The sequence below is a fragment of the Chrysochloris asiatica genome, unplaced genomic scaffold, assembly GCF_000296735.1.
Source record: "Chrysochloris asiatica unplaced genomic scaffold, ChrAsi1.0 scaffold00047, whole genome shotgun sequence".
Lineage (NCBI taxonomy): Eukaryota > Metazoa > Chordata > Mammalia > Afrosoricida > Chrysochloridae > Chrysochloris > Chrysochloris asiatica.
In genome coordinates, this window is record NW_006408565.1 from 16,750,668 (window position 1) to 16,774,135 (window position 23,468).

The 23,468-nt window shown below is 48.3% G+C and overlaps 1 pseudogene; it reads left to right on the top strand.

Annotated features, from left to right (window-relative positions):
- The window catches only part of LOC102813918, a 95,117-nt pseudogene extending 84,839 nt beyond the window's left edge, over positions 1–10,278 (top strand).
- Positions 10,279–23,468: the final 13,190 nt, after the last annotated feature.

Sequence of the window (23,468 nt, forward strand, 5' to 3'; positions counted from 1 at the left end):
GTTGGAGGAGAATATTGAAAGTGCCATGGGCTGCCAAAAGAACCAATAGATCTGTTTTGGAAGAAGTGCAGCCAGAGTGCTCCTTGGAGGCCAAGAGGACCAAACTTCGTCTCTCATACTTTGGACATATTGTCAGAAGGGACCGGTCTCTGGAGAAGGACATCATGTTTGGTAAGGCAGAGGGTCAGAGAAGGAGAGGAAGACCCCCAACGAGATGGACTGACCAAGTGGCAGCATCTATGGACTCAAGCGTGGCAACAATAGTGAGGTTGGGCAGCATCGGGCAGTGTTTTGTTCTGCTGTGCATAAAGTCACTATGGGTTAGTACCGACTCGATGGCACCTAATAACAACAAGAACTACTGAATAGTTTGATTCAAGAATCTATGGAAGAAACCTAATGAAAAGGATCTAAATTTCAGATTCTCATGGAATCCAGACTTCCTAGAACCACTGAGGCTAGATGAAGCCCTAAAATGATTGCCCTGACATGCTCTCTACCCTCAAACCAAAAATATTCCCTGAAGTCTTCTTGCTGTTGTTAAATGCTGTGGAGTTGATTCTGACTCACAGTGGCCCTGTATGGTGTTTCTGAGGAGTGGCTGATGGAGTTGAACCACCGGCTTTGCAGTTCAAAATTTGCAGTCGAGGTCTTATCCTATAGCACCACCCCAGGACTATGTATGTGGGATCAAATAGACAACAGTAACTCAAAAGCTGAAAAAGAGACTTAGAGGGCAGTAAGTGTATGTTAATATGAGAGGACTAATGAGGAAAAAGGGGATGAGAATGGTTTGCACAATTTAAGGAATATAATCAACGTCACTAGGTTGTACATTTAGAAAATGTTGAGTTGCTATATGTTTTTCTGTGTACATTTTTAACAGCAACAAAAAATAAACTTTTTTTTTTTTTTTTTTTAATCTGACCCTGCCTTTCCAAGCAGTGCTAGGTCAGGAGATGCCATCAGCAACCTGAGCTTCTATTTCTTTATCTGAAACTTTACCACCATATGGATAGAGTCCTGGTGTGGTCCTGTGGCTTAATGTGCTGGACTGCAAGGTCAGTTTGAAACTCAAAATCAGCGGTTCAAGCTCACCAGCCGCTCCTAGAAAACCCTATACAGGGTCACTACGCGTTGGAACCAACTCGATGGCACTTAAAAACAACATGGATACATGAGGGCTGAATCAGTCCCTAATCCCTGGCTGTGCACTGGGTTAAGCATCAGGCTGCTAACCGAAAGGACTATAGTTCAAACCCACCAACCGTGCCGCAGGAGAAAGATGAAGCTCTCTGCTTCCATAATGATTTACAGTTTGGAAAACCATAGGATTTGGGTTTGAGGAGGCTCCAGCAACATTTTAACTATGGGGGTGGGATTGTACTTGCCTTTGTCATGGGGAGAAAACAGACTCAAAGAGGTGGCTCACCCAGAGCACACACGACATCAAAGACCAACTGAGAGCCCAACCCTGCTCTTGCCTCATAGCTGATGCTCTAGAGGAAGCCTTCCTAGGTTGTTCATGTGAGAAGAAACCCCTTCATCTTGGATGTGCTTCCTATCACCAGAATACTAGCTATCACACAGGTAGCTCTTACAGCTACACGGTTTATTTCATTCATTTTGTCCTTGTAACAAGTCTATATAGTAAATCCCCTTGACTGGGAAACTGGGCACCAGAGATTAAGAAACTCATCCAAGGACAGCCAGCCACAGTCAGCAGCTGAAGCCAGGCAACCTGGCTCTGTCGTCTTCGTTCTTGTCCTCTGCCCAGCCTGGCCTCTTCTTCAGGCTTGCTATAACCTAACCATCCCCCTAGGAAGTAAGCTCCCTGAGGCCAGGGCTGACAGCTTTGTTTCTCTTCCTTGAAGCTCCTTGGGTACAGTTGGGTTAAGATCTACTTGTTAGGGAAAGCTGATGAGGAAGGGGGTTGAGTGCCAAGAAAGGCCAGAGACTGGAATTGCCCTTAGCCTTGAAACCCTGACCCCTATCCCTTCACACCCAACTCCATTAGCCCCTTTGGTGGTCTCAGGCCCCAGGAATCCCACCTTCACCTCCCCTTCCACCAACCTATGACCCTCTAGGCCCTCTCTGTCCCCCTCAGGAATAGACTAAGTTTCCTAGTCTGATGTTCTGGCCCCCCAGGATCTAGTCCTTTCTGCTTCTTCATTGCTGTCTGCTGTATGCTCACAGAATCCTCACAGATGCATCTATTTTTGAGAAGTATCTCCAGATAAGGGATGGTTCTGTCCACCCAATCCCCATGGCCTGACCCAGTGCCTCACTCGCAACAAGTGCTCCACAATTGTTTGCTGAATCACAACCGCTGGTCTGGGAGGCTGGAGATCTGAATTTTAGATCTACCAGCCTCAGTTTCCCCATTCACACAAGAAACAGTAGGAACCACATGCTCCCTTGAGAGCCCACCATCATCAGCTCCGATGCTGAGTAATGTTTCCAGTCCTGCCTTCCATCCACACACACATCTCCATGCTTAAATGCACAGGGCCTGTGGCAGACTCTCTCCCTGGGACAGCAAGCTTCCATGAGCTTTGTGGATTGAATTACCAACATTTCATCAGCAAGAGGGAGGGAGGGAGGTGGGGCAGGGGAAGGAGCTGTGAATTCCAAGCACCCAGCCTGTCCCCACAAGGCCTGGACCAAATGCCACAGCGTGTCTGTGCCCATCTGCCTCTGGGGTGGGGCATGGAAGGGCATACAGGGAGGGGTTCCCTGAAACTGGAATGCCAAAGAAGAGACACCAACATAATCACACACAGACTAACACCCTCTTTTCTCAGATGCTACTGCACGTGCATGCGTTCAAACTCATGTGCACACGCGTAGTTAAACGTGCATGCATGTGTCAACACACACAGTTACTCACTCATATATGTCATACTGTCCTTTAGTCACTTAACTAACATTTATGAAGGCAGTTTGCCACAATAGCCCCATCGCTCATTCTTTTGTGAAACTGGGTGTCACACGCTTTGAAATGCACGTGACCACACATACACACACATTCATGTAGCACAGACCCTCAGTCATCCACACACAAACGCACACATCCTGAGCCTTACGCTGCGGACCCTTAGCAATGTGTTCACAGAAGGTTCAAAGGCAAGGAAGACAGGGAAATCAGGATTACAGAGTACGCCAGGAAGCTAATGAATAAAAACATTATATTTTCCTGGATTTGGTCATGTTGGTGGTATTTGTCAGCTTTTAAAATTTTTGTCATTTGTTGTGATTTCTTTTCTCATTTTAAAGACTCCCTGTAGGATTTGTAATTTTGTATTCTTTTTCATAAAGAAGATCCCCCAAATTGAATCCATTTGGGTCCTCACCAAGCCTGGATCCAGCCCCAGCAAGCATCCAAACGTTCACACAAACCCACCCACTGTTTCACAGCCACACGACTCTCATAAATCAAAAACAGCACCACCCCTGCCCCTGTACACACACACAACCTCACATAGTCTTTCATACCTGCCCAGGTCCCACTCTGCTGTCAGACAGGCAAACTGCCCAGGACACCTCCAGCCCAACTGGGCCCAGGGTGCTGTTTGTTTTTGTTGTTATGTGCAGTGGAGTCAGTTCCAACTCATAGCGACCCTGTACAGAGTTTCCAAGGCTGTAAATCTTTATAGGAACAGAAAGCCTCATCTTTCTCCCGCGGACCAGCTGGTAGTTTCAAACTGCTGACCTTGCGGTTTGCAGCCCGATTCATAACCACTACGCTACCAGAGGCCTCAGAAATCCCTCCACCCCAGGCCCACCTCTCTGAGTGCAGACACTTAGCACTCCACACCCCCACACTCAGAAAACCATACTATCCCCAGAGGAGTCCTGGTGTGGCACTGTGGGTTAATGCACTGCAAAGTTGGTTTGAACCACAAGTTCGGCTGTTCAAGCTCACCAGCCACTCCCCGGAAACCCTATACAGGGTCACTATGGGTCAGAACTGACTCGACGGCACTTAACAGCAACAAGTCCCCAGAAGGAGTCCTGGTATGATGCTGCAGGATAATGCACTGGACAGCAAAGTAGGTTTGAACTGCAAGGACGTCAGTTCAAACCTACCATCCGCTCCACAAAACTATATAGGATGGCTATGAGTTGGCTCTGACTGGACACCACTTAATACCAAACAACAACTCCCCAGAAACACCAGCTCTCACCCCCCACTCTCACTCTGGAATTGGATGCCACACTCCCTAACTCTGCCCCACAGCAGACCCTCAGACGGAATCCACCCAAACCCACAGAACAGTCTGGAATGTCCTTGGAGAGCGCCTTATAAGAATACATGAGAACTGGAATCATACATCCTCCTTGGGTTCAAATGCTACTCTGTGTCCTGGGAAGTGAGCCTCCATTTCCCATCTGTGAAATGGGGGTGATAAGCCCACCTCACAGTGCCTGGTGTGGCACTGTAGGATAACCACTGGACTGCTAATCACAAGGTTGGCGGTTCAAATCTACCAGCCGCTTCACAGAAACCCTATACAGGGTCGCTATGAGTCAGAATCAATTAGACAGCACTTAACAATAACAATTCCATGCCGCAAGTGTATTGTAAGGATTAGCTGAGCAAAACAGAAGCAAAGCAGACTCAGGACCCACACCATGGGAATGGTTATCCCCACTTTTTCTCTCCATGATGGCAGGAAGGTGGGGAGGCCACACTGTCCCCTGTGCACTGGTCCCTCCTCAAACCTCAGGCCTGATCCAGCTCCTCCTTCCCTGTCGCCTCAGCCACATCACCCTCTTGGCCACCCCAGTGTTGGAATCACCAGTGCACCTGCTTCCAAGGGCTCTAATTTCCTGTAAGTGTAAGAATTCAGGTCAGACACGGCCTGCGGCCCACAACCTCCCTCCCATCGGAAACCCATAAATAGCCGGCTCAGTTCAACAGGCCCTGGCACACAGAGATCTCTCCTCCGCCAGCCCGAGCAGGCAGATATGGCCACAGGGAAACTGAGGCACAGAGGGCTCGACCTATCTGAGCCACCACAGTGAGATGAGGGGAGCCGGAACTTTAACTTCCAGAGAGCTCTAAATTCTGGGTCAGAGGTCGCACACACACCAACTTCCTAGGACCCACATTTTGTCTTGGAAAACTTTGAATGGGTTGCTAACACCTAAAACTTGGTATAGTTTACATTAAAACCCTCAAATTCTGTCCTCCAGAAAATTCTGGGAACACCAAGCCTTTTCTCACATGGCAACAATTGGAATAGCCACCACTTTTATTGGGACAAATGGTGCCCAGTTGACCACAACCTTTTTTCTCTCATTCACGTTTTACCTGCCCTGGAAGACTCTGAGTTTGAGAACCTGACTTATCTATCACTAGAAGGAGCTTCCTACAAAATATGCCCTTGCCCCTCTGCAACCCCCCCCCCCAAATAAATGCCCTTCCATGGATCCCCAAGTGGCTTACGCACATAGGCAGTGAGTAAACCTCTTCACACCTCAGTTTCCCCATCTGTAAAATGGGTTGATAATCCCACCTCACAGGCACGCTGTGAAGATTAACTGAGCAAGCAAAAGCAAACAGAGTGAGACTCCAGTGCATGGTAGTGGTTATGACTATTTTTTTTCTCTTTTAGGTCTGAAATCCACCCATTCATGCAAACATTTCCTGTAAAAAGGCCAGATAGAAAATAGTTTAAGGGCCAGTTTCAGTTACAACTACTCAGTAAGTCATAAGCAAATGGGCATGGCTGTGTTCCAATAAAACGTGTTTTTAACAAAAGCAGGTGGTGGGCCAGATTTGGCCCAAGGGCTGATTGTTGACCCCACACCACACTGTGAGTCCTGGTATGGTGCTACAGGTTAATGTGCTGAACTGCAAGGTTGGTTTAAACTGCAAGATCAGTGGTTCAAGCTCACCAGCCACACCTCAGAAACCCTATACAGGGTCGCTATGGGTCAAAATCAACACAACAGCATTTAACAATCACCACACCATGAAGGCATTGGCCACAGAATCCTAGATTATCAGAGCTTGAAGGGCCCTTATTGTTGTTGTGAAGTGCCATCAAGCCAGTTCTGACTCATAGTGAACTTGTATAGGGTTTCCAAGGAGTGGCTGGTGGGTTTGAACTGCCAACCTTGTGGTACCAGTTAAGTGATTACTCTAGGGCACCACACCAGGATTCGTAAGAGCCCTTAGAGCTAGGGAATTCAGCTCAGCACTGACCAGAGGGTATAGGAGAGAGACCACCCTGTCCAATGTTCCTCAGCTGATTCGAACTGGGGCTCCTGACTCCTTTCAGAGTTTCCCCTCACATCACAGACCCCATTCTCTAAGGCCAGTCATGCCGCCTGCTGGCTCTTCGCACAGTTCCCTTGTTGTGGTTTGGAATTGGTTAGGACCCCTGTCAAATCTTGAGCACCAGGATTCGAAACTGGGTCATCTCGGGACCCCCACAGTGAGAGGCTCAGGGAGAGTGTGCAGTAGAGTGCGTGCCGAGCCGTCAGTTCCAAGACAGAGTTCCTCAGGTTCAATACTTCTACCATTTGGGGCCAGGTGATTCTCCACTGTGGACGCTGCCAAGCTTACTATGACATGCTAGCTGCAGCTACTATCTCCGTATTCCAATAAGATGGCACACTTACTACCTTTCCCCAACTGTGACACCGAAAATGTCTACAAGGGGTCAGTTGAGAATCACTGCCCTAAGCCAAACCGAGGGTGGAAGCAGCTCTTGGACAAGAAGCTTCGCTCGCTCACTCTGCCTTCACCTCTTGCTCAGTCTCTGCTCTGCGGCCCTTGTGGGGTCCCTGCCCTCTGCAGCCTCACTGAGTTGGAAGCAGGGGGAGGGGAGGGGAGGAATGTGGCCACAGCTGCAGGGCCCAAAAGTGCTGAGGAGACACGAAGACGTGTCCCCGTGAGTCAGGATCCAGGAATGTGTCACCCAGAGTGGCCACGAGCCAGAGCCCCCCACACGCCACCCCTGCCCACCCCTTAGCGCATCCGCCTTTTATTAGAACAGACAAGGCGGCAGGTGCCAGGTCTCTATGAGCCAATTAAGGGCAAGGGCGCAGCAAACTCTGAGAGATCCGAAGAGGGGGCCTTCAGGAGGGAAGTGGCCCCTGAGTGGGAGTCCCCTGTTGTCCTGCTCCTGTCTGGGTCTTGGAGGCAACAGGGTGGTGTGAAAGAGAAGTTCAGGTTTCCAAGTGGGATTCCAATCCTGACCCCTCCAGACCTGACTGGACCACCTCAGCCTGCTCCCCTCAACTCTCTAGGCCCCCTTTCCTTCCTTTTCCAAATTATCTTCAATTTTTGTTTGATTATTTTTGGCGTGTTTTTTTTCCTTCAATTTTTTTCTTGTAGACATACAACACAACACAAGCTAAAACTACACAAAAGCAAAACAGCTCGCCGGTTTCTTTCATTCACTCCAGAATACCTCTGTGCCTTTCACCTTGGATTTTCCTGTCCACAGCCACCAGGCATTGCCCTTGAGGGATTTGGGAGGACTTGAGAGTGGATATCCATACTGCACATTCCCTTCCTCTCTTCTCCCCATTTTGGGCAGATCCAGCAAGGCCAGTCTCCTAGCCCCACACATCCCCTCCTCTGCTCCTCCTCAAGCTCCCCAGAACCCACCCCAGGTAACCCCACTTGGGTCTTCTCCCAGTCCTCTTTCCATAGGTTTCCACCTAGCTTCATAGTGTCGGATTACCCCATAAGCAAGGTAGCATGTGCTTACTTACTAATCTGTAGTGAACACGTTCATGTTTTTCACCACATCCTTGATTGCTTCTAGGTATGGCTGGCTCCCCCCTCTCTGCCAGCACCCCCCCCCCAGCACCTTCCTAGAGAATCAAAGCCTCTTCAAATTTGCAGCCCCCAACAGGGACAGAGTAAGCAAGGTGACCATGGGCTTACCTGTGCTTATTGACTAATCTGTGCTGAACAGTTTCACATGGGTTTCACCACAAATTGTTCATTACAGATTAGTAAGCACAAGCAAGTCCATGCTTTCCTTGCTTATTGAATAATCTGCTCCTGCTTCTCAGGCTATACCTCCTCCTGGAAGCCTACCTGAATGACTCCCTCCAAAACACAAACTGAGCACAAAACTGCAAGGAGCCCTTCCAAGGACCCTTGGCTTCTACTGAGACACTGGCCACATACAGGGCACAGGCGCAGTTCCGTGCAAACATGTTAATGTTTGAAACCCACATCCCAGCAAGAAAGCAAGAACTTCCACGTCCAGATGTGTACACAGGGGACAGAGGTCTCATCCAGATGTTCCAAAAGATTTCTTAATTATACTATATAAGTAGTTCACATTCATTATAGAAACTTCTGGGGCAGCGGGTTATTGTTATTTTTTATTATTTTGAATTGTAAATATTTCTTAAAGCTGAATCAAATCCTTATGAATCAATGTGGATGAATAGATAAAGAGATAGATAGATAGATAGATAGATAGATAGATAGATAGATAGATAGATAGATAGATAGACGTGATGTGATGTGATGTGATGTGATGTGATGTGATGTGATGTGATGTGATGTGATGTGATGTGATGTGATGTGATGTGATGTGATACAACAGAATTTGAGACAGAAAACACACACATGAACTCAAGTGGTTCCAGGACATTCTGGAGCCTGCCAAGCGCCCCACAAAACCTCCCACTTTCCAGGTGTCTCAGAGTTGCTTGAGGAAAGGCAATTTCTTCTTTCCCTGACACTGCCTGTCTGACACTTCTGGACCTAGAATTGCATCTTCAGCTTCCCTCTTCTATCCAGTCCAGGATCCAGGTATGCATTGACTAGTAAATAGGAATTTTCCATCTTTAAAGACTCTGAGGCAGGGGGAGAGGTATTTGTGGAGGCTCCAGGACACAGGCAGGAGACCCAAGACCTGGCCCTACTACTGCAGCTAGCCTAGGGGTCTCAGGTCCAAATGACCTCCAACTAGGAAGTATCCCCCTTCTTTGGGGATTACCATAAAGCACATGTCCTTCTTGCCTTCAGCTGACCCCACCTCTACCCTGTAGATACCCAAGACCATTGGGTTTATAAAGCACTGTCCACTCTTTTTCTCATTTAACCCAGGAATATTAATGTTCCCATTTTACAGATGAAGCAGGTGGGCGTCCAGAAGGACAGAACCTTGTGTGCAGGGTATGCACACAGGTAGAATGAATGACTTGAGAACTTCACACACCCGCCCTCTCCCCAGACCTTGTCCAGTCACATCATCCCAGAAGCCCTGGCTCATTAGGACTCAGTGGGTGCTTGTGCCCAAATACACTTCCCCCCAGACCATGCTCAGAGGGTGGGAGGAGTCCAGCCATTGTCAGAGGGCTCACTCTAACCCTGTGGCTCTCACAACCCACAAACAGGCAGAAATGCCAGGTGGGCAGGGTGGCAGCTGCTCTCGTAGCCTTGGCTCAGGACCAGAGTGGGATAGCTACCCCTAGAGCCCACCTGTGCCACCAGTGGACCTCTTAACCCTTCCATCTCTCCCTCTATTCCTGCAGGCTGCAGTCTAGAAACCCCTGGTGAGAGTCAGACTCTGGCCCCCACTACCATCAGGGATATGAGGAACTTTCTGTCTCAAACTTCAGCTGCTCTAATCACCTCTCCCTAGAATCCAGAACTTTGAACCATTCTTTTCATTCTCAGAGTCTGAACGAGTATTTTTCAAGTCTCAGAATTTTGAACCTAGAACCTCAGAGCATGGGAGTCTTTCCTTCTGTTGTCCAAATGATGGAAGCCCACCTCTGGGTTCAGCTAAGACCCACAGATGATGTTATTGTTGATGTTGTTAGTTGCTTTCATGGCGATTTTGACTCACAGTGCCCCAATGTATGCAGAGTTAGAACTGCTTCTTCATAGGCTCTCAAAGCTGTGACCTTTCAGAAGCAGATCACCAGGCCTTTCTTCTGAGGTGCTTGCAGATGGACTTAAACCACCAACCTTTCAGCTAGTAATTGAGCACGTAACCATTTGCACTACCAGGAGATTCCAATGATACAAATGAGGAAGCTGAGGCAGAGAGAGGAAAAGTGACTTGCCCAAGGTCACACAGTGAGATGGTGGGACATGGACATGGTGTGGGTTTTTCTGTCCATACATGTAGCCCTGGGGCCTCCAGACCCCTGAGAGACATGTCCCACCCCTGCCCCAGCCCCTAGGATGGCCAAGAGCCAGCACCTACACCTTCAATCTGCAGCAAGGCCAGCAGGCAACTCTTCCCCAGCCAGGGTGCCTGGGCCTCCGGTGCCACCCCGAAATAGCCCACAGATCAGGTTTCCGCCTTGCTGTCCAGATGCAGCTCCTGGCAGGGCGGGAAGCGTTTCCCCCACAAGCCGCCTCCGGCTGCTCCCCCATCTCACGTCTGCACTTGGGCCAAGCCCTAAATCACAGCTTCTCTCGGAGGACACAGCCCATTCTGGAAAGAACAGGAGAATGGGAGCAGTGCCCAGGATGGGTGGGGGGCAAAGAGAGGGGTTGATTATCAGTGACAAAATAAATAGTGGTGGCCAGTCCCAAAAATAAGAGAGACTTGGAGGTTCTTTTACAGCCCTGGGTCTGCTGTGTGGTCTTGCCACAGTCACGGGCCCTCTCTGAAGCTGTTTCCTGGAAAGAGTGCTCTGGCTCATCAGGGCTGTGTGACAGCAATGAACAGAAAGTTCCTGTCTCCAGACCCTGTGCCTGAAACCCATGTGCTCTTTGTCAGTGGGTGCTGGGGATCTGGGGGGGGGGGGGGGGGGGGGGGCAGGGAGGGGAGGCTGTGCTCCTTTATTTAGTGTGGTCCAAGACAGCCTCTCTGAGGATGTGAGTATAGACTTCCATCTGGGACCAGAGGGTAAGGTTTATGGGTGGGATCAGACCTCACCACCAACCCCAGATGGGAGGGGAGCTGAGCTTTCTGTTGAGAGACCCCAGCTGGACTCAGTCAACCACCCCCCACCACTACCCCTGTTCAGAACTTGGCAGTGCCTTGTTGGTTCCAGGGACCCATCTAGAAGCGGCTGGAGAGGTAAAGGTCCAAGGAATCCCAGCCCCAGTCCTAAAGCAACTTGGGAAGTAGGTGGAGTCCCAGGTGACTTTCTATCTCAGGTGTGGGAAGTGAGTGGAAAGCCAATGGCCTTGGGGACATCCTGTATCATAGGGTTGGGGTCCTAGAGCTTCAGGGGTTGTAGTCTCAGAGTGGGGAGGGACTGTGGATCCCATGCTAAGGGACTTCTTTCTACACCCCTGCTACTCCAGAAAAGAATTAAAAACAAGTTGCTGTGAAATCAACTCTGACTAATGGCAGCCCCATGTATATAAGAGTAGAACTGAGCACATAGGAATTTCAATGACTGATTTTTCAGAAGCAGATTGCCAGGGCTTTATTCTAAGGCATCTCCAGGTGACCTCTAACCATCACCTGTTTTTTGGTTTTGTTTTTTTAACCATCAACTTTTCATTTAGCATTTGTACATTAGCCATTTGCACCACCCAGAAACATCTAGAAAATTTAGACCAGTGAAAATACTGTCCAAAGTTCGCAGACAGACCTTCTTGTGTACTCCTCTTGACAATGCTAAGAGGTTACAGATGAGGAAACTGGGACTTGAAGAATCTGAGTGATTTGCCCACGGTAATATATTTAGGAGATGGTAGAAGAAAACAAAAATTCTCATGATAAACAGGAAAAAAAAAAAAAGACTGAAGTTATCAAACACTTCGTTTTCTCATATCTACAATCAACACTCGTGGAAGCAGCAGCCAAGAAATCAAATGAGGTATTGCATTAGGCAATTCTGCTGCAGAAGACCTCTTTAAAGTGTTCAAGAGGAAAGTTGTCAGTTTGAGGACTAAGGTATACCTGACCCAAGTCATGGTATTTCCAATCATTTCATAAGCATAATAAAGTTGGACAATGAATAAGGAAGACTGTAGAAGAATTGATGCATTTGATTTACAGTGTCAGAGAAGAATATTGAAAGTACCATGGACTGCCAGAGGAACAAACAAATCTGTGTTGGAAGAAATACAGCTAGAATGCTCCTTAGAAGCCAGGAAGGTGAAACGTCGTCTCTCATGCTTCTTCTGACTTATTATCAAGAGGAACCAGTCCCTGGAGAAAGACATCCTGCTTGGTAAATGGAGGGTTGGTGAAGAAGAAAGCCCCCAATGAGAAGGATTGGCACACTGTTAGCAGTAATGGGCTCAAGTGTAGTCATTGTGAGGATGACAGAGGTCAAGGCAGTGCTGTGTTCTGCTGTATACAGGGTTAGGGCCACTATGAATCAGAACCAACTCAGAAGCACCTAACAACAACAGACTGAGTCCAAAGCTCACATACTTTACTTTTTAGGAAAAAAAATATATAGTATAATATAATTCTCTTTTTTGAAATCTTATACTATTTTTTAAGTAACTGGTTTTTTAGCCTCTTTATTTGTAGATTTTCTTCCTTGCTTTTTCAAGATGCAAAATGAAAGATTATGTTAGAACAAGTGATACAAAGTCACACAGGATGAGTAAAGACAAGTTCATCATCTCTTCTTCTCCTTCTTTGCTCCCCACCCCTTGATGTAAGGTGTCTCCTTCTACATCTCTGTCCAGACCTAAGCTCCCTTCCAACCATCTCACTGCCTGCCTTCCAGAAGGTTCTTTCTGGCTTGGGTAAAGAAACCTGCACTAAGAGACTACTGTGTGCCAAACCTTGGTATGAGCACTGAGTGGTTCCGGGCAAACCCCATCTCCCCGGAGATCACAAGGATGGATGCAGAAACAGACAGACACTAGCCTGTCTGCTCCACAGGGCAGAGGACTTGGTCTGTTTGCTCCCTGATAGCCCCAAGCACCTAGAACACAATCTGACACAAGTTTGCAAAAAACACAGTTGCTATGGAGTCAGTTCCGAACCATGGTAAACCCATGTGTGTCCAAGTACAACTGTGCTCCACAGGGTTTCAATAGCTCGTCTTTTGAAAGTAAATCATCAGACGTTACTTCCAAGCCACCTCTGAATTTTCGGTTAGCAGCTGAGCTGTTTACACTACCCATGGTAGGTGCTCAATAAATACTTCTCGAATGAATGAAGGAATGCATTCCCTGAAACAACAAAGAGTCAAAAGGTAAAGTTGGTTTAGGGAAAAGCTGATGCTTCAGAGCTCAGGTACCCAGAAGCATCTCCCATCAGAATGGCACATTGCAAAAGGAGGCCATAGGGGAGAAGTGCCTGTTGGACTCAAATTCAGCTGCCCCGCCCACCAGAGCCTGTCCAGCCCATATATCCCACACCTCCCTTCCCAATGCCCTGAGTTGGGGTCTGAGCACTGCCCCCTCCCCACCTAGTCCTTCCAGTCTAAGACTCACCAGCCTGCCTCCCTCCCTCTCCTAAGCCTTCCCAACAAAAGCTGCCCTTGTAGGAGCCGGGACCATCGTAATTAAAAAGGAAACATAATAAAGCACTGCTTCCAAGCCAAATCCCCATCCCTGGAGCCGACGCCCGAGCCCGCCCCTCACTGCCCACTGAGGACACACGGCCCCTTTGTGAGCCTCAGGCCACGGCCACTCCTGCCTCATCCTGCCCAGCCATTGCCCGCCCTCCCTCCCTGCCCACACATCCCAGCCTTGATGGCCCAGCAGCCCAGCTGAGAGTACCAGCTTCCTCTTTTCTCAGATAGGACTCTGAGGTCCAAAAGTACAGAACCTGAATCCAGGCTTCTGCCTCCCAGCCCAGAGCTCCTGCAGCTTGGTGTCTGCCCAGAGGGTGCCCTGTGTCCTAGACCTCATGCCCCAGAGTAAGGGTCCCAATGGACAATGAAGAGGTCAGATCAGAGCGCACAGCTGAAGGAACTCCAGCACTTGAGCACCACCTGCTCATTGAAAGGAGACCTGTGGCGCCGTGGGTTATGCATTGGACTGCTAACCAAAAGATCTGCAGCTCAAGCCAACCAACCACTCCAAGAGAGGAAAATGAGTGTGTCTATTTCCATAAAACTTTACATGATGGAAACCCTAAGGAGCAGTTTTAGCCTGTCCTGTTGCTATTGTTGTTGTTAAGCGCTGTCCAGTCAATCCCAGCTCATAGTGACCCTGCATATGATTTCTAAGGAGGCGTGTACTGATGCGTTTGAATCACCAACCTTGTAATTAGCAGTCCAGTGCTTATCCTATACAGGACTCCTATAGGGTCATTGAATCACAACCGACTTGGCGACAATGAGCAGAGGGGTCATTTGCCTGGGGTCACATAGCCAGGGCATGCAGACCTGGGACCAAACTCCAGGTCTCCTGACTCAGCGCAAAACCACTTCCTGGAGTCACCAATTTGTCCCAAGCACAGAATACCTCCCAGGAGGAGCCCCCAAGGATGAGCCAGGGGTAGGGGAGGGGAGCCATCCTCCCATGGGGGAATATGAGAACTCATAGGGCTTCCTAGAACTGAAAAGCAGTCTCCCTAACCCTGAACTGACAGAATTGGAAGGCTGACCGCCAATGTTTAATGAAGAGGACAGTCCATCCTCTCTTGGTTCCAGAAGCTAAGCAGGCCCCTCAAGGCCCCACCTCAGCATCTTTTCTCAAACCCGCCCTGCTGCCAGCCAAATGGCCTTAGATTCTAGGCTCGGGGCTACTTGGCTGTTGGGCCTTATCTCAGGGTTCCTTTGCTATCATCCATGGCTCCCCCAGGAGGTTTCCCCACGACAAAAATGGGATGCTAGCTGAGGTAGTCTTTGGTCCTGCGCACCTCCCATTCAGGTCTCCTGTTCCTGACCCTCAACCTGCCTCACTCTCCTAACCAGTCCCCAACACCCACACTCACATTCCAGCAGCTTAGCAGCCAACCCTCACAAAGGTGACCACAGCTGGCCCAAGCACCGGGTCCCCAATGGTGCCATGTCAGACACCTGGTCCAGTGATGGCAATGTCTGGGGACAGATGCGCCCCATCATGAACTATGAAGACATCCAGGCAGTGTCTGCTTGAGATGGGGTCAACAGGAGGTGTGCAGAGAGGCAGGACTGGGTCTAGGAGAGTCGTTTTAATTAATAAAAATATTCACCAGTGCCATTGAGCAAGCACGCACTCCCAAAATCCGTGCCTAGTCTGCCTCATTTGAGCTTTCCTTTCTTTGGAGAGAAAAAAACCCTCAAAACTATTGCATCAAGTCAATTTCAAGTCCTAGTGACCCTACAGGAGAGAGATCTGCCGTATAGGGGTCCCAAGGCTGTAAATCTTTACAGAAGCTGACGGTTACATAGTTCTCTCATGGAACAGCTGGTAGGTTTGAACCACCTTTCAGTCGGCAGCTGAGTGCTTTAACCAGTGTGTCACTGGGGCTCTTTTGAAAGGAAAAGACTCTCCTGATGTAGCACTGTAGGATAAGTACTGGACTGCTAAGTGCAAGGTTGCTGGTTCAAACCCTGAACAGAGTCACTATAAGGCAACCTGACCCAAAAGAACTTAACGACATACAGATGTGGAAACTGAATCATAGAGAAAACGCATCATTGCCCAAGGCCACATGGTCAGTAAGTGGTGGAGTTCGGATTCAAAGTCCACCCCTATTTTGTATATAAAATATCTAACATTTAATATACATTTTTGCATGTAACATTTTAGATATACTTTTGTATATAAAGTGTTAAACAACCTGTCAATCAAAACTGATTCTGGCACTATTAATCCTGTCTTTTGTATGATTGGACCCTTCTGAACTGCATGTGGTACAGAGATACCAGTCTCTCGCCCAATCTAACCATGCCAGCCAATTCCAAGAACACCACAAACTAGCTAAGAGTCAGTACGAGTGTGTGTACATGTGAGTTCATGTGCGTTTTGGGAAGGTGCTGAGCTGGTACATGAGGCCTATGGTCTGTGATTTCCCCATCCCCCCATGGATCAACTACCTTGGCCAAAAGGACTGAGGAAGGGCCATTTCTGGGCACCCCAATCTGGGAGCAGCTGGGGGGGGGCACATGAACCTCCCACCCTGTGCCCTGGGAGCCAGCCGAGGCGGGCAGGGATTAAGTAGATAATGCTTCTTGTAAGAACAAGGGATTGTTGCAAAGGGGAAACGAGAGTGGGGGGTCGGGGTCCAGTTCAGATTTCTCCTGGGGTGAAAGCTGAGCACCCCCGGGAGGAGGTGTCCCGCCTGCCAGCCCCTAATCCCCTTCCCCGTCATTCTCACCAAAGCCCCAAAGAAGAGGCTGTTCACAGGCAGCAGATTCCTGGGATTCATTAATTCAGGATTTGCAGGAGGGATGCCGGGCAGACCCTCCCTTCAGGCAGCAACCTGAGCAGGGCAGGTGGGTGCTGATGCTTGGAGACACTCAAGAGACGACAGGGAAAGGCGGCTGGGCTGGAAGCTTTGTGTCGTTCTTGCAGAACAAGTGCCAAAGGGACTTGTGCTCTTCGCTCTAGGAGCCTGGGTAGTAGCTCAGAGGCACCGGTTCCACTCCAGAGCAGCAACATTTGACTAGTTTTAGCTACTGGATTCTTGTTCTTGTCTTTATGCGGTATAATTCACATTCAGTAAAATGCACACCAAATCCACTGCCACCAAGTCAATTCCAACTCATAGTGACCCTCCAGGAAGAGCAGAATTGTCTTCTAGGGTTTACGAGACTAAATCTTCACAGGAGCAGGGAGTCTCCTCTTTCTCCCACAGAGTCAGTTTGAGCCCCCAACCTTGTCTAATTTTCACAGGCATATGAAGCAATTGAAAATACCATGGGTTGGGTCAGGCGCACCTTAGTTCATAAACTGACATGTTTGTTCTTTAACACTCTAAAGAGGTATTTTGAAGCAGATTTACCTAATGCAATACACCCTTGGATTTATTGACTGCTGCTTCCAGGAACATTGACTGTGGGTTCAAGCAAAATGAGGTTTTTTAAGACTTTAATCTTTTCTCTGTTTATCATGATGTTATTAGTTCAGTTGTGAGCATTTTTGTCTTCTTTACATTGCGGTGCAATTATACTGAAGAGTGAATTCTTAGATCTTCATCAGTAAGTATTTTAAGTCCTCATCGCTTCCAGCAAACATAGTTGTATCATCTGCATATCACATTTGCTAATGTGTCTTCCTACGATCTTGGTGTCATGCTCTTCTTTATGTAACCCAGCTTCTCAGATTATTTACTCAGCATACAGATTGAACAAATATGGTGAAAGGATATGACCCTGGCACATACCTTTCCTGATCTGAAACCATACAGTATCTCCTTGTTTTGTTCTAACAACTGCCTCTTGGTCTATGCATAGACCTCATGAGCAAGCACAATTAAATGTTCTGGAATTCTCATTCTTTGCAATGTTATCCATAGTTTGTTATGATTCACAAAGTCTAATGCCTTTGCATAGTCAATAAATCACTTTCTTTCTGGTATTTTCAGCTTCCAGTCAAGATCCAGCTGATATCAGCATGTCATCTCTCTTGTTCGTTGTCCTCTTCTGAATCCAGCTTGAACTTCTGGCAGCTCCTTGTCAATATACCTCTGCAATCATTTTTCAATTGTTTTTGATATAGGTTCACAAATATTCATTGCTATAGTACTGTAGCTAAAACATGAAAAAAAATTGACAAAATCAGCAACTATAAAAACACCAGAAGTAATCAAAGCAAAATTTCATTTGTATGTGATATTCTTGGTATTATTTGATGATTTCCACATTCTTTTGGATCACTTTTCTTTGGAATGGGCACAAATAGTGGATCTCTTCCAATCCTTTGGTCAGGTAGCTGTCTTTTCAATTTCTTGGCATAGACGAGCGAGCACCTCCAGTGCTGCATCAGTTTGCTGAAACATTTCAGTTTGTGTCCCATCAGTCCCCAGAGCCTTGTGTTTCGCCAATGCCTTTGGTGCAGCTTGGGCTTCTTCCTTCAGTACCATCAGTTCTTAATCATATGCTACCTCTTGAAATGGTTTAGCATCAATTAATTCTTTTTGGTACAGTGCCTCTGGGTATTCCATCCATCTTCCATTGGTGCTTTCTGCATCATTCAATATTTTGTCCATAGAATCCTTCATCATTATAAACTGAGGCTTGAATTTTTCTTCAGTTCTTTCAGCTTGAGAAATACTTAGTGTGTTCTTCCCTTCTGGTTTTCTAGTTCCAGGTCTTTGCACATTTCATTGTAATACTTTACTTTGTCTTCTTGAACTGCCCTGTCAAATTTTCAGTTCAGCTCTTTTACCTCTTCTTGTCTTCCATTCACTTTAGCATCTCTACACAGAAGAGCAAGTTTCAGAGTCTCTTCTGACATCCATTTTGGTCTTTTCTTTTTTTCTTGTCTTCTTAATGATCTTTGCTTTCTTCTTGTATGATGCTGTCCCACAGTTCTTCTTCTGGTCTTCAATCACTGGTATCTAATGTATCAAATCTGTCCTTGAGATGGGTTCAAAATTTGAAATTCTTTGAATCACATAGTTTCATCTGTCTTACAAGGATGCTACTGCGTTTGTTGCTTACAGTGTTTTAAATCACTGATTTTCTCAAATGGTTTCATGTTTCAGCTACAATATTGTAATAATTAATGTTTGTGTGCCTGTATCAATAACTTTTTTGAGAATAAAGAGTAGTTAAAGGGAAAAAAGGAGAAATGTTTAAAAGACTTAGTCTCAGTTACTAAAAATGTTGTGATTCAGTATGAAAGATTTTACAAAGCAATTGTGTTGTTGTTAAGCAGTGTCAAGTCAGTTCTGACTCATTAGGACCTTGTATAGGGGTTCTGAGAAGCAACTGGTGGTTTTGAACCACTAACCTCGTGGTTAGCAGTCCAGTGCTTATCCTACACCAGGATTCCAATTTTATTGCTGTTGTTAAGGACCTTCGAGTCCATTCCAAATTACAGTGACCCTGTATAGGGTTTTCAAGGAGCAACTAGTAGGTTTGAACCACCAGCCTTGTGGTTCACAGTCCTGTGCTGAGCCTACAGCACCACCCCAGGAGTCAAATTTTGTTGTTAGTATTTATATAATCTAAGAAACACTGCATTCAAGCAATTTATCACATATTATTCTATGATTAAAATAGATCATAAGCATTCCTAAGGATTCTGTATGGTTTGGTACAGGAGGAAGTCCATGGGGTGAGGGTGGGGGTGACATGATGGGTTACGGCACTGGGTGCAACCATCTAGTGACACTAGGCTGTCTTGAGGTGCCTCAAAAGAACGACTTGGCTGAAAACAACAGCCATTGAAAGGCCTATGGGCACAGTTAGACACTGACACACATGGGGTCACCATAAGTCGGGTTCTCTGAAGGATTTCATCTAACAAAGGGGTCCTTGGCTAAAGCTGGTTTGGAAATCCCAGAAGACTCTGGGAGTCTACATGTCCACTTCTGGAAATACAACTCTTGGATTTCCTCAAAAGCATGACCCCTCCCTGTCCCCACTGTAATCCTGTGTCAATTCTACCTCCCACCACTGCCACTTCTGAGCCCCCTCTCCCCATCAGTCCCTCCCTGTCTCCACTCCAGAGTAGCTTTCCAAATGCACATCAAGGACCAGTCCCTCTCCCTCTAGACCCCTCATTGCCTCCCCATTGGCTGTGGGAGGAGGCCCAACTTTCTTTACCTGGTGTTCTAGGCCCTTCAGAGCCAGCCTCTGCCCACCTCTCAAATCTCACCTGTCAGCATCTCCAGCAGATCTGGGCTGGTGCCCACAGAACCACTCTAGGTGTGGAGACCATGAGCTCTTCTCTCGCTTCATCTTGTCCATGCTCTTCTCACACTGCTCCCTCTGCCAGAAACCATCCAGGTCCAGCTCAATTACTGCTACTCCAGGAAGCCTGCCTGAATGGAATCAGCACCCCCAGCCCCATCAGCAGGCCTCCCATGCCAGTTCTCCCTTCCTTGGTCTGCACTCCGTCAACTTCCAGCTTCCAATAATGGTATCTCATTCTCGTTGGGGGGCGGTGTTCCTCTTTTTCTCTGACCCTCCACCTTATTAAGCATGATATCCTTCTCCAGAGACTGTTCCCTCTTGACAATATATCCAAAGTATGAGAGACAAAGTTTGACCATCTTGGCCTCTAAGGAGCACTCAGGCTGCACTTCTTCCAAAACAGATCTATTGGTTCTTTTGGCAGCCCATGGCACTTTTAGTATTCTCCTCCAACACCATAATTCAAAGGCATCAATTCTTCTACGGTCTTCCTTATTCACTGTCCAGCTTTCACATCCATATGAGGTTATTGAAAATACCATGGCTTGGGTCAGGCACACCTTAGTCCTCAAGCTGATACCTTTGCTCTTCAACACTTTAAAAAGTTCCTGTGCAGCAGATTTGCCTAATGCGATACGTCGTCTGATCTCTTGGCTGCTGCTTCCGCGAGTGTTGATAGTTGATCCAGTTCAATCTCAGTTAGGCCACCACATTTCCTCTTCCCCTCCTAACTCTGGTGGGGCATGCACTCAGGCACAGAGAAAGTGGACGAGATTGAAGTGAATCAGCAATGTGGCCTTGGGGCAGAACTGAGACCCAAGGTGGTAAGAGGGACAGGAATGAGGATGCCGTATCTGATCCTCTAAAATGAGCATGGTTAAGGTCCCCAGCTGCCCACATTTCCCTGTCTGTTAATTCGGCACATTCATAGTACCTACCTCACCAGGGAAATTTTGGTGAGGATCCATTAACACACTGTGGGTACAGCCCTGGTATAATGTCTCTGACTGTCACTATCAAGAAGATTGGGGTGGGGGGGCGCCAAGGAAAGAGAGGTATACTTCCAGATGATAGGATGAGGGGAGAGACAGGGTGGCCCCCCTCCCAGCAGCCTCAGATAGTGAGTCCCTGCTTATCTGATTGTCCTTCCACACGGGTCTCCCTGCCTCTGAGCTGGATGGAGAAGACCGAGGTCCAAAGTATCGAGTCAAGCAAAACCAAATGGAAATGCCAGTGAGGACAGGAGGGGCCAACAGGAAGGCCAAGTTCTGGTTTTCACAATATAGCTTCATACCCATTTTACATGAGGGAAAGCTGAGGTTCCGAGCATGTCGCCCAAGGTCACACATCTGGGAAGCTGGATTGGAAATCAGGGAGACGGGCTTGGTCATGCCTGCCTGCCTAGTCCCTCCTTGGGCTTCCCCAACACTCTAAGAATGTAAGACTGGTATCCCCAGCCAGCAGCCAGCCTGGCACAGGCCACCTTCCGATGGGCTGGCGGGCAGAAGAAGAGGCAGCCATGCTGGCACCAACCCCAGGCAGGTCAGCACAGGTGCGGGCACCCCACTCTGCCCACACAGCTGCTGCCCAGCCCTGTGCCCCAGGCCAGGGCCATGTCCCCACCCTCAGGGCAAGCCCAAGCAGCTGGCAGCACCCGCCCCACCTGATAGGAACTATGTTTAGTGCCTGGGGAGACCAGAACCCTTCAGGTGGTGCTGAGCAGGAAGGGATGTCGGAGAGGGGGGCCAGGTGTCGGGCATTTGGCTTCGATGTAAGAGGGATCACAGACCATGTTTGGGAATGTGTGCTCATGCACTCCCCCGGTCACTGGGTGTGGGCACAAATGGGTGTGACCCTGCTGGAGAAGACGTTGGGGTGTATGAGGAAGGGTGTGTCAGCTTGAAGGTAGGGGTGGATCTGGGTGTGCCATGTCTAGTTCTTGAGAAAATGAGAGGAGGGGAAAAAGTGAGTGAGTATGAGGACCGTGTAAGGGTGTGCTGGACTCCTGTAATGGGCAACTGGATGTGGCATGGGGGCAGGGGAAGTGGAGAACCACTCAGAGTAAGGGAGCAGGTGGGCTGTGTGGCAAAGGTGTGTGTCCCCTCCCCAGGCCATGTTCAGAGAGCAGACGCTTCCCCTTCAAGCCCACTTCTTCCAGAAAGGTTATGGGAAAGCTTACACTCTCTGAACCTCGGTTTCCACAGCTATGCAATGGGGATAAACTAGCTTTTATATCAGGAGCTCGCTGTGGCAGAACTCCAAGAGTAAACGGCAAATTGCAGCCTGATGGGCCGGTTGGGAGCCCTCCACTCGTCCTCCCTTCTGTCAATGCCCCAGAAAGTCCCAGGCTCCCATTGTGTCCCTGCCCTGGCAGCTCAGAGAGGTAGGAGACATCTGGGTTCAGGAGCCACCCTCCTGGATGGGCAAGGGCAGGTCTTGTAGAGCCAGCCAGTTTCCTGGGGAGGTGACGCCCAGAACCCCAGGTGTTCTGCCCCAATAGGGACAAGTGGAGATCAGAGGACAGGGTGTGGACTCATCTAGGCACCAACTTTGTGCCAGGGCCTATGCTGGACACTAGGGGTGTCAAAAGCAGCAGAACCCCAGCTCTGCCATCAAGAACTCTGGCAAGCAAGGATCACATCTATGGAGGTTTTAATTCAGTGGAATGCATGTGCTGATGGAAACCCAGAAGCCCAGATGGGGACCCTAGCCTGGGGTGGTCAGGGAAGGGCTCCTGGAGGAGGAAAGTGTTGAGCTGCAACTTCTGAGGGGCAGTGAGCCAGGTACAGCTAGGACAAAAGCCCAAGACAACCTGAGCTTCCATGTTGGGGTGAGAAATGATGGGAGACAAGAGTCCAGCGTATGAGGTTAAAGCCCAGGTTTGGGTTCCAGCTGAGAAATCACGTGCACACTATTCCTAAGTGCCTTGCTCACCCCATCTTAACAGTGGTGCCCATGACTCACCAAGTGTCCACATAATCAGAATCTTAGTCCTCATAGTCCCAACCATTCCTTTTTACCTAGGCCACTAGGAAGCTCAGAGACTAAATTCAACACTTAGCTTCATCCCAGAAACTTCTTCTCTTTCTACACTATTTCTGATCTCTCTTTTCATTTTACTTCCATCGTTTCCCTGGAAATCTTTCAGGAACTAAGAGAGTGAAGAAGGGAGCAAATGAATTTCTACAAAGTGGTAAATCTTATTTCAGTTCTGGGAGATGGGTGAAGTGGGGTGGAATTCAAGCATATAGATGTGCTCCTGAGTAAAGGAAGGCACATGGGAGTGTGTATGCTTGTGTGACAATGTCTTTGCACCCAGTGTGGTCATGGGACACAGACTCAATATGAGCCCCCAACTCCCCTGTGCTTTTTCTCTCTGCCCCCTCCAGAAGATTCTCTTCCCTTCCCTGCCTGACACACTGCCAGCCGTTTCCCCTTGGGAGGAACTGAGGCCTTTAGAGGCGACATCACCTGCCCCAAATTCCTCAGCAAAGCCAATGTTTCCCAAGCCACGGCTTAGGTCCACTCTTCTCCTACAAGCCAGTCCTCCTTCAGACTTGCCTTCCTGGCTCTGTGACCAGGGCATTTCTCTGAGCCTCTGCTCTGAGCTGGCTGCGACCCCAGTCTAGGAGTTGCTTAAAAAGCTTGGAGAAAGAGCACATCAGATGTTGGTGGATTTTGAATAATAAAAGACCCCCTCCCTGTATATCTCCTCCAAAATAAAACTGTTTTCAGCCCCAGTGTCTGTGTAGAGGGCATCAGCAAGCCAGTATGGAATGAGCCCCCTGGCCCAGGGTCTGTATGGC